Below are 12403 nucleotides of genomic sequence, written 5' to 3'. Positions count from 1 at the left end.
GCAACCAGAAAATTGGGTAACCAGATATTTGCAGAGAGAAAAATGAAAAAGAAAATGAGAGGAGTTCCAGCTGCGCTTCGGTAGAGGACGGACGTGTCCCGGAGCTGCTCGCCGTGAATTTATAGATCGTCGACGCCCAAGCTGTGGTTAGCACTTCTTAGTGCTACCCAGCGGTGTACTGAAAGGTGCCTGTGTGCTACATGCGCACAGGCGGTAAGAGAGAGCTGCGGTAAAGAGTAAGTTATTGGCAACCAACAACTCGGCAACACCCGGGGAGCTAGCTCCCCTGTAGCCTAGCCTGAACCCGGCTAACTTAGCCCCGGGGGACGGTCAGTGGGTGGACCCGAGCGTAGGCTACCACGACGACATGAGCGACGCTGTCGAGATGACAGAAAGCGAGGCCCCCTCAGGGCCTAGCTCCGATCAATCCAGTGGCTGGAGTGTTGCCACTGGTAAGCGCAACAAGCGCCTGCACACGGAGGTGTCCGGTGCAGGCAGCAGCGACGACGAGGCGGGCCCCTCCCCCCCTCGCCCACAACCAACTGCAGGCCATGCCGCCGGAGCTGCGGCACCGCCCAAAAAGCTCCGAGTGAAGCCCCTGTTCGTGTTTTTAGACCAGGGGCACACGTACCCAAGGGTATACACCGCCCTCAAGTAGGCCCTGGCGGAAAAGTTCACCTGCCAAAACCGCGGCAAGGACGAGATCCAGGTCAATCCTGCGTCCGTCCCGGACTACCAAAGGGCAGTCCAGGCCCTTAAGGCGATAGGCGCCCAGCACTCCGTCCTCCTTCAGAGAGACGAAGTGCCCAAGAAATTCGTCTTGCGCGGAGTACACCGCCACACCCCGACCGATTTCCTCCAGGAGGAATTTGCAGCCCTGAACCTGCCTGTCCAGAACCACTGGTTCTTGGAGAACAGGCTGCGCAGGGAAAAATGCGACGCCCTGGTCATTGAGGTGCCTCAGACGTGCGATTCTGAGCGCATCTACTCCCTGACAGAGTTCGGCGGCATGCTGGTGCGTGTCGTCGACTACAGGCGCCCCTCAGGCCCCGCCCAATGCAGCGTTTGCCAACGCTATAACCATGTTGGCAAGGCCTGCCACGCGGCCCCTGTGTGCCGGTGGTGCAGCGGGCCACACCGCGCTCCCGACTGCCCCAATGGGGGCAACCAGGAGCACAAAAAGTGCGCGCATTGTAAGGAGGCACACTGCGCAAACTACAAGGGCTGCCAGGTCTATAAAAAAGAGACCCGCAGGCACCTTCCGCCCCAGGTACGCAAGCAGCGCGAGCAACAGTCTCGCCGCGACCTGCGCGAAAACAGGCGCGCTGCAATGCAGCCCCAGCCGCAACCGATGCCACGGCCCCCTCCGGGCTTCTCTGGCCCCCCGAGGCAAAACCCCTGGGGTCCACCGAGGTACCCTCCTCCCCGGAGCTTCGGCGACTACCTGCAGCAGGCAGGTGGCAACCGATTCGCGCCCCTGGAGCAGCACTGCGAGCCCAGCTACAACGAGCTGGACTACCCAGTGCTGGCGAACAACCCCTGGCAGCGGAAGGGGGTCAAAAAACACCCGACGGGCCACAAAAATGGCCAAGGCAAACCCCCGCGACCCACTCAGGAAAGGCCCCCGCAGCCTGGGCAGGACAGGCCGCGACAGCCTGCCCAGGATAAGCTCGTAGCAGCTAAGGCTGCGCCAGCCCCGGCGAAGCGCACGACCGCGCTCTCCCGGCCGCAGGTAGCCCCGGCACCTGAGACGAGCATGGCGGTAGACGCAGCTCCAATGCTGCCAACTGCACCGCCCGCGCCCCAACAGCAGCCAGCCTCGAAACCGGGCCTGGCTGACTTCCAGAAAGTGCTCGAACAGTCGCGCACTTTCAACACGGATGAAAATCTGGCGGCCACAATCGTCCCCATGTGCCAGCTTATGGTTATATGGTGCGACCCATCTGTTTCCCTAACAGAAAAAGTCCATGCGATGATGGGCTTCGTCCAGACACTGGCTGCCAAGCTCAATGGCAGCTCGTAATCCGGCCCAGTGTTGCATACCAACCGCGGCCCATAGTCTTAAGTCCCTCCTATTCTGGAATGCACGCGGCATTAAAAATAAAATACCGGAATTAATTCACCACTTAGAAAAATACAAAATAAAAATAGCTGCGATTAATGAAACCCACTTAATTCCGACTGATAGAATTACTATACTAAATTATGCAATCTATAGGCGCGACAGAGTTAATCAAAGAGGAGGGGGAGTAGCCCTTATTGTCCATAAAAGCATAAAAAACACTGAATGGCAGCTCCCCGATTTTCAGAATCTCGAAGCAGTAGCAATTAACTTAACTATTAACAGGCAAAACATAAAAATTATTTCTATGTATGCGCGACCAGGTAGGTCCCTGAGCGTGGCTGATCTGGACGCCCTGTATGGGGCGGCCCCGACCTTCCTCGCTCTAGGAGACATAAATGCTAAACATAGAGAGTGGAACAGCAGGCGAGCCACACAGAATGGTACAATTCTTTATAACCACCAATTAAATCACAACTACCAAATTCATGCTCCCATGGAGCCCACACACGACACTGGGCGTGTGGGGGTTCTCCCAGATGTTCTAGACATCGTTATTAATAAACGTGTGCACTCGGGATTCGAACTCGAAGTTGTACACGACTTAACGTCTGACCACTTCCCTGTTCATTTAATTTTTGACGACGCAAATGTCGACTCGAACCCACCTCGTAAAGTCAGGGACTACAAAAATGCAGATTGGGTTAGCTTTAAAAATTTTTTGTCATTACATCTTTCAGAACTCGACGAAATAAATAATAGTGATAATCTAGAAAACGCTATAACCACTTTTACCGCGAAAATTCAAGACGGAATTAGCCAGTGCATCCCAGAAAAGGAGGTTAAGTTAATGCATGACGAGCTGCCAGCATACATCTGCGATATGATATCGCAAAAGAACAGACTGCGCCGCGAATACACACGGCGACGCACGCACATTATTAAACGCAGAATCAACGAGCTTCAAACTGCTATATCAGATGAACTCTCGTTGTGGCGTAGCAGCCAGTGGGAAGCCAAAATCGCGAAGCTCAATGTACAGGACGGGAGTACCTGGGCAATGACTAAGCGAATTTTGAATAAATTTGATAAAATTCCACCCCTCCAAACAAATAATGGACTCGCATTTCTTCCCCAGGACAAGGCGCAAGCTTTCGCAAGCACCTTAGAAACAGCATTCCAGCCCAATTTGCAGCCTTGTGACAGGCCATTCACTGCACAAATTTACCGCGAACTCCGCGCTAAACTGCACCAGCCCACTATCTCTGAGCCTCTCCCCACCCAGGCCCAAGAAATTAAGCGTGCTATCAAGAATATGAAGCCGCGAAAAGCCCCTGGGAACGACGGCATACAAGCAGTTGTTCTCAAACAGCTTCCAGACGAAGCCTTTGAATATCTGGCTGAATGCATTAATGCAATGCTCAGACTGAATATTTTTCCCTCCCAGTGGAAGGAAGCAAAAGTAATAGTCTTCCACAAGCCGGGCAAGGACAAAACACTGCCCCAAAATTACAGGCCAATAAGCCTATTGAGTACTGTGTCTAAAGTTGCGGAGCGCATAATTTTACACAGACTTAAAGTACACATACACGAACATAACTTGCTGCCAAATGAGCAATTTGGCTTTCGCAGTGCTCATTCGACTACCCATCAACTGGTCCGTCTTACCGAAGAGATAACCAGCGCATTCAACGTCCAAGACTACGTAGTTGCTACGTTTCTCGATGTAGAAAAGGCCTTTGATAGAGTTTTTCATGCAGGGCTAATATATAAAATGTATGAAGCAAACTTCCCGGATTGCTACACTAAACTCATTGCATCCTACCTAGCAGGCAGAACCTTTAGAGTGTCATCTGAAGGGGCAACGTCTGACCTAAAATTAATTAAAGCCGGAGTGCCGCAGGGCAGCATCCTAGGCCCAGTACTATTTAATATATATGTACGCGACATGCCTCGCCCCGCACATAGACTAGTCAAGCTAGGCTGCTATGCAGACGACACTGTACTGTATAGCAGATCTCATAACCTACAGCTGGCCACTACCAGGCTCCAGACTGCGCTCACTGAAGTTGAACAGTGGTGTACAGCCTGGCGCATAAAAGTAAACACGACCAAGTCTGAGGCGATTGTGTTTACACGCAAAAACCTCCCGCCAGCCGACAACAGGCCGCAACTACGCCTATTTGATGAGCCAATCCCTCACAAGGACGTAGTTAAATACCTAGGTGTCCACATGGATAGGAAACTCCTGTGGAGACAGCACATTGACATTAAACAAACCCAAGCTCAGGTTAGAATGCGCGCATTATATCCTGTAATGAGCAGGCGATGTGGCAGCACAGTCAAAAATGGATTACTGCTCTACAAAGCTCTCATACGCCCGATAATCACGTATGCAGCCCCAGTCTGGGCTACTGCAGCATACTGCCATCTAATAAAACTGCAGCGAGTTCAGAATAGATGCATTCGAATCGCTGCAGACGCCCCGATATACTGTCCAGTAGAGAACTTGCACAGTGAAACTAACACTGAAACTTTGCAAGATTTTTATATCCGCACAACCCAAAATTTTTACGATAAATGCGTAAATAATTTAAATCCACATATTTCCTCCCTTGGAAACTATGATCCAAATAATACACAGAAGTATAAGCTTCCGAAATCAATCCTGGCGCACCGCCCGCCGTAGCTGCGGGCGAGGCGCCCCCTGATTGGCCGAGCCTGACAGCCAACCAGCGCACGACCCCCTCCAAACAAAACTAGTAGCCGGCGCTCGGAGCAGCGCAGTACCTCCCCGGCTCCGTGCGCGCACACTCGCGCGCGGAGCTCGCGTCACCCAAACAGCTCATAGAACATGTTATGAGTAGAGCCTTCCCACTAGGCTTACACGGCGCCCTCCAGCCAACACACAATTACATGCACGACCAACCTGTTTGAATGCTAATTCAAAATGGTCCGAAGCATGCGGGTGGTGGTTCGACTCCCAGGAGTTCACTGCCTGACATGTTAGGGCTGACTCTCTATGACTGATGGTCATGGCCGGCCTGGTTGGTTTCACCCCCAGTGCTGGTTGTGTTTCTGAAAGACATGAGATTTTGAATTACTGACTACTGCTTTCGCATAGGCATTTAACCTGCAAGGTTTCACTTCAACTCATAGCTTATTTAAATAATTTAATTATTTAAACCCACACAAGGCAGCTCGAAACTTAGATTAAATTTATTTAAATACTCGGAGGGCTGAGTAATTTAAATAATAGTAAATTAGATGCTACTCTGCTGTGCCGCCAGCTGTCAGTGCAAATAAACACCGTTGAAGCTGACCTTGCCAACGAGTGGAATGCTGCAGCAATGGTGGGTGCAGTAGGGTGGTATATTATATTATATTGCATTCTAATTTAAGTATAATATTAAGTATTAATTAATAGGATTCCGACCGTGTGCCTGACCACGTCCTGCGGTGCAAATATGCAACATTGGACTAGCCAATAATTGACATGCCCAGGCTGGCAGCAACATGTGTCGGAATTAAGGCCCCCACACCCCCACTACACTCGTTGCGCCGATCGCTGAACCAGTCGCGTTTTTGACCCAGCGGGGTTCTAATGAAACCAGTCGCGTTTTTGGCCCATCGGGGCCCTAATGAACTACACACATATGTCCTGACTGTCCCTTAGATTAAAATATATTAAGTGAACATAATAGGTGTCTGACCATGTGCCTGACCACGTCCTGCGGTGCAAATATGCAACATTGGCCTAGCCGATGATTGACATGCCCAGGCTGGCAGCACAATGTGTCGGGCATGCATGACCGTGGCAGCTGGGGCAACCTGGGAGCTGCGGTCATATATATACAGCTGCAATATGTACTTCTTTTTCAGCTAACCTGGCTGGCTGGCAGCCTGGCGGGAAACGACTAAAGTCGCCCCCTAAAAACCAGTCCTACCAAACTAAAATGCGGACAGAAATGCCCAAGTGCCCGCCCTTGCTTAGTAGACATTTTCTACTCTTCCAACTCTTCTTCCTGAGCCATCCTTCTACTCCCGTAACCAACCAGCATGAAATTAATGCATGAATTTTTGCATCCCGCATGTAAGTGCCCAGGGTTTTCCCTGTGTCTATGCAGGTTTTACCTGGGCCCAACTTATCTAGTATAGTCTAGAATAGTCAAGTGAGGGGAGTTAGTCATGGCGCCAATTGCTGCCATGGCTGGCCAATCCCCCTCCTTAGCACATATGCATGTTCCCTTCTCTGCATGGTACCCCCTGCATGATTAGAGCGTATAGGCTTCGGCCTGAGACGCACTTAGAGTCTCTCCCTAACCCGGACCCCTCCCAATACACTTAGTTTTAAACTTAGGTTAGGAAAAAAAAAAAAAAAAGAAAAATGAGAGAAAAATTTTATTTTCACTTTGCTCTTGCATTCTGTAGGATCAGTCTCGTCATGGCAGATACCGCAGCAGCGACTGCAGCACCAGCTGTTGCCCCATCACAGGCAGCTTCCCCGAAGAAAGGCAAGGCTGCGTCGAAGAAGCCACGAGCCAAGCCCGCGCACCCGCGCACATCTGAAATGGTGGCCTCTGCGATCAAGAGCCTCAAGGAAAGGGGCGGCTCATCACTGCAAGCCATCAAGAAATACGTCGCCTCTACCTACAAAGTAGATGCGGAAAAGCTGGCACCTTTCATCAAGAAATACTTGAAGGCAGCAGTGGCTAGCGGCGAGCTTGTCCAAACCAAAGGCAAGGGTGCGTCTGGCTCCTTCAAGCTGGCTTCAGGGACCACCGGTGCTCCGGACCAGCCCAAGGCTCCAAGCGGCAAGCGTGGTGCAGCTGCCCCTAAGGAAAAGAAGCGATCCGTAGCCAAGAAGGCAGCGGTGGGCAAGAAACCAGTCAAGAAGACTCCGCCTACAGCAGAAAAGAAAAAAAAGGCAGCAGCTGCAACCCCCAAGCCCAAGAAGGCACCTTCAAAGGCAAAAAAGGTGTCCAAACCTCCCACGAAGAAACCCCGTGCTCCAAAGCCAAAGAAGGTTGCCCCAAAGAGCAAGTCGCCCAAGAAAGCAGCCCCAAAGCGGAAATGAAGATGCCAGCAGGACCGCTGGCACTTTCTGTGGCACTGTACCACCTTATCGGCCCTTCTAAGGGCCAACAATACTAGTCATGAAGGTATCAGTTGTTGCAATCATTGCCTCCTATAGCCACACCTCTGCCGTTAGGTAAAATTCTGGTTAAAAAATTTCTTATGGTATTTGAAGCGGGGGAAATAAATAAATAAATAAAGAAATTTATCAATTACATTGTGTGTATAGTTTAGGTGCAAAATTATTTAAAGTTTTTAAGCAGGAAAACGTCTTACAAACATCTCACTCTTATTTCAGCATATATATATATATATATACACATATATACACACACACACACATATTTTTTTTGTAAGGATTAGGTCTCAGGGTATTAATGGTGAACTTTATGCTGCTGCTGCTGCTGCTGCTGCTGATGGTGCTGCTACTGCAGACAGGCACTGTTTGAAGAGTTTTTATTTCCTATGCAGAATACATTGCATTGTGTGCAAATCTTTTGTGTACAATATAAACAACCACCTCAAAACACAGACACTATAACTGTGTTTTTCCAAATTCTTATTAATGTAATATATTATTGGCTGGGTAAAGGTCAACGACAGCTAATAGGTACAAAAAGCCAGACAACTGTTTTCCTTTCAAATTTGACAGTTATTTTTAGCCCTAATAAGGGCTGTTTTTTTTTTCCCCCTTGCAAAAAAAATGGCAAGGAACTCAAGCACGCTCGCCACGGATACGCCGGGCAAGCTGGATGTCCTTGGGCATGATGGTGACCCTCTTGGCGTGGATGGCGCACAAATTGGTGTCCTCGAAGAGCCCCACCAGGTAAGCCTCGCTGGCCTCCTGCAGCGCCATGACGGCCGAGCTCTGGAAGCGCAAGTCTGTCTTGAAGTCCTGGGCGATCTCTCGCACCAGGCGCTGGAAGGGCAGCTTGCGGATAAGCAGCTCGGTACTTTTCTGGTAGCGCCTGATTTCTCGCAGCGCGACAGTGCCAGGGCGGTAGCGATGTGGCTTCTTCACTCCCCCCGTGGCCGGCGCGCTCTTGCGAGCCGCCTTGGTGGCCAGCTGCTTGCGCGGCGCTTTGCCTCCAGTAGATTTACGAGCCGTCTGCTTCGTGCGCGCCATCGTGGTCCGTCTGCGCGTGCTTTTTTTTTTTTTTAGACCACAGCCCCTCCACGCTGAAGTCAGTCTCACACAGCCGAAGTGTTTGTGAGCCCTGCTAACCAAATGGGAATGATTTGACTTGAGGGAATTGATGCGTGCCAGGTGGGACCTATACGCTTAAGTAGACAATATATAAAACTGCCATTGACTCCTCCCGCTCCTGGGAGGGAGGGGGAGGAGTCATGGCGACGTGCGTCTGGCGCGATAAAGCCTGTAGTAGTGCGAACTTAGCACTCCTACAGCCTATGGGGTGTAGCAAAGGGTTAGGCAACAGTAAACCAGCGACGCACTGGAGGAAACCTGTTACCTGTAATCTGAAAAGCTAGCGCGACCGATGGGAAAATATGGACGCGGAAGAGGTATAGTAGGCTATAACCTTTCCAGGTGGGATTCCTGGAAAAGCTATGTTGGTGCTCTCCGAGCAAGTACACAGCAGGGTTGTGCGAATTTGACAATTGCCTCGGTGACACCGAGGGCGGCAGGAACTCCTGGCGCGACCTGCAACTAAAAGTAGAAACACATATATACAACACTCTATAATTAGTAGGAGTGGGGGGGGATACTGGGTTGGCATTGGCATGCCAATGCAGCATCTATGAAGCACTGAAGCACTGGTGCTGTGGTTGGCGTCACTGTGCAATAATTGAGAAAATGGGAATGAATTTTTACGATGGTTGACTATTATTATTATTACAACTACTAGGGAGATGTTGATATACACTATGGGGGGATGTTAGGATGCGAAAGAGTGAAGCACTAAAATAAATTGGAAGGGCATGATAACGTGGCTGTTGCACTATGTGGCTGCGGGAACCATGGCAGGATCTTGGTGCCATCTCCCCTGCTGACAGGCACTGTGGGCGGCGTCTCTGTGAGCTCCCCTGGCGGCGCAGGGGGGGGGGACGAAGCACTTCCTGGTGGTAAAGATGTCAGGGTATAGGGAGAGAAATTACGTTGTAAAATTAGAACTAAAACACTAATAACACTAATAATGAAAGAGGGAAAAAAATCGTAGAATTAAAGCTGAGCGATGCCGCTGAGTTTTTAACAGTTTATCTTAAAGTGTTTGCAATGCGCCGGGCGCAGTTATGTACTATGTCGGCACGAGTGTTTTCTGCTGATTATTTTGGTGTTTTTTATTTGTTTCTGCGTTGAATATTGCAGAAGTTATTTACATTTTAGTGAATCGATGCGTGACAAGTTTTTGGTTCCTGAAGTTTTCTGAACAGTCCGCAACGAGCTACAGCTACCCCGAGGCCACGCCCCCTGCGCGCGGCCAGCCAATCAGTGCTGGTGCGGACTACGGTGATTTTTCGACTCGTTCAGGGCGGTTTCTCGCATAGAATATGCTTTGGCCTTTTGTATTTTCGTACATCTTCTGGGTGATAACGACCTAGCCTGTTTATTAGGGGATTTGTGTGTGATTCCACTGTTTTATAAAAGGCTACAGCTTGTTTAATAAACTGTTCGTGCATGGTGTCTATGCGAATCTCTGTGTGTACTCTCTTCATGGGAGCATAGTTAGGCACATGCGCGATTTTTCTAAGAGCCTTATTCTGCACCACCTGCAGTTTATTTAAGTGCGTTTTCGCTGCGTAGCCCCACGCTGGAGCCGCATAGGTCATGATGGGTTTCACGCAGGCTGTGTACAGTAATTTGCTATTTTTAATGCTTAGACTTCCCTTGTGGTTTAAGAGAGGATATAAAGTTGCCAGTCTTGCATTCGCGAGTGCTTGTTTATTCGATACCTGTTTGCTCCAAGTTAGGCTTTTATCCATGTGGACTCCCAGGTATTTGACACAGGTTTTGTAGTGTATATTGTTGTTAAAAAGGCGTAGCTGAGGTAGGTTTGCCGGTACCTTCCGGCGTGTAAAGACGATCGCCTCACATTTGTCGACATTGATAGCTGTTCTCCAATCTGTGAACCACGATTCTAACAGATTCAGTGATTCTTGTAGGCGCCTGACTGCTTGTTGCGATTGAGTTGAACTAGCATACAACATGGTGTCATCCGCAAAACACGCGATGTTGGCTCTGGGCAGTTTCGGTAAGTCAGAGACATATATATTGAAGAGCATGGGGCCAAGTACACTGCCTTGTGGTACACCAGCTAATATTTTACGTGGAGTAGATGTGGCTCCTGGGATGCTTGCACGAAAAGATCGTTTACTTAGGTATGCGTCCAAGGTTTTTATATACGTATCTGGGAGTTTTATGGCTTGGAGTTTGTATAAAAGTCCGTCATGCCAGACACGATCGAAGGCCTTTTCGATATCGAGGAAGACTGCCGCGGTGTAGTGGCGCCAGTCAAAGGCCTGTGTTATATGCTCAACTATTCTAACGAGCTGTTGAGTGGTGGAGTGGCGTGCTCTAAAGCCAAATTGATAGTCTGGGAGCACTTGTTGCTCTTCCAGGTGTAATTGGATGCGGCGTGCTATTATTTTCTCAGCTACTTTCGAGATGGTGTTGAGCAGGCTTATTGGTCGGTAGCTGGACGGGAGTTGCGGATTTTTGCCAGGCTTGGGAAGCAGAATGATTTTTGCCTCCTTCCAATTGTTAGGCCAGGAGTTGGTGAGAAGGATGCCATTTATGCAGGCTGCTATTGCTTGAAGAGCTGGGATTTTGAGGTGTTTTAGGACAAGGGAAGGGATTTTATCTGTTCCTGGAGCTTTATTAGTCTTCAGAGATTTTATGATTCTTCTGACTTCCGCTTCTGTCGTTAGAAGGGGTTCTGAGGTTGCAGGTGTAAGTCGCATGGCCGCTACTTGCTCCGTTATTAGGAGGGAGTGGGGGGGATTGTTTGGTAGGATGTTGGGTTGGAAGGCCTGTTCTTGGCAGTCAGCAAGTACTGTAGCTTTATCTTTAGGCGAGAAAGCCATGTTTCCAGTAGGAAGTTGGATAGGCGGGATAATTGTGGGCTTGGAGGACAGGTTTTTCGCCACTTTCCAGAGTGTGTTGTTGGCTGTAGAGAGCTGTTGCACTTTCGCATCCCATTGAGTGGCTCGATGTACACTAAGTTTGGCTTGAAATTCATTGTACAGGTCAGTGTATACCTTCTTGAGCGCTGGGCATCTGTTGCGTTGCCATCGGCGCTTCGCCTGGTTTTTGGCTGTGATTAGCTGTTTTAGTTGCGGGGGGAGGGCAGTAGCATCCACTTTCTTTTTCATGGTTGGAATAAAAGTATTTATTGCTTGGGATAGGGTCCTAGATAATTTGGCAGAGTACTGCTGCAAGTCCGCAGCCACTGTAATGGTAGGAACAGGGAATAGGTTATTTTCTATAAAGGAGTTGAGTCGCGGCCAGTCTGCTTTGCGGAAATTATAGGTGCGTTTGGTTTGGGCGGTTTTTGTGTAAACATCTTCAAGTGTAGCAATGACTGGTAGATGGTCTGAGTGCAGCTCGTGGATTACTTCAAGTTCGTAGATGAAATTTGTGTTATAATAAATGGTGAAATCTAGGATATCAGGATATTGCCTGGGATTTTCAGGATAGCGGGTAGGATGGTAGGGAGCGCAGACCATGTATTGGTGTAGCTGCTGGTGTGCAAACAGCACTCTGCCATTACTTGTAGTTCGGGCGCAGTTCCACGCAGGGTGTTTTGCATTTAAATCACCTAGTAGGAGGAAGGAAGAGGTGCAAGTGGCTAGGATTTGGAGGTTTTCAGCTGTGATTGAGCGTCCTGGGGGAGCGTAGGCTGAAATGATAGTACATTTCTTGCCTTTAAGTGATATAGAGATTGCTACTGCCTCTATGCGGCCTAAGTCAGGAAGTTGTACTTCATGGTGTATTAGATTGGTGCGGACAGCCAAGGCAACCCCTCCACCCTGGTTGTCCCTGTCCTTTCTGTGGATGATGTACCCAGGTAGGAATAATTTTTCAGTTGACGAAAGATGGGTTTCTGTTAGTGCTAGTATCTGGACATCATGCTCTCGCAGAAATTCCTGAAGTTCAGGCGTTTTGTTTCGCACACTGCGTGCATTCCAGGTGGCGATCGTCTTTAATGTTAATTTATTATTGTGCTCCATCTTGAGGAGCAGGTGCGACTGGTGCCATGGCCATAATTAGGTCCACGGCGAGGTGAATTCTGCGGTCCGCCGCGA

Source organism: Bacillus rossius, unplaced genomic scaffold (assembly GCF_032445375.1).
Source record: "Bacillus rossius redtenbacheri isolate Brsri unplaced genomic scaffold, Brsri_v3 Brsri_v3_scf22, whole genome shotgun sequence".
Taxonomy (NCBI): domain Eukaryota; kingdom Metazoa; phylum Arthropoda; class Insecta; order Phasmatodea; family Bacillidae; genus Bacillus; species Bacillus rossius.
This window is presented reverse-complemented; position numbering follows the sequence as displayed.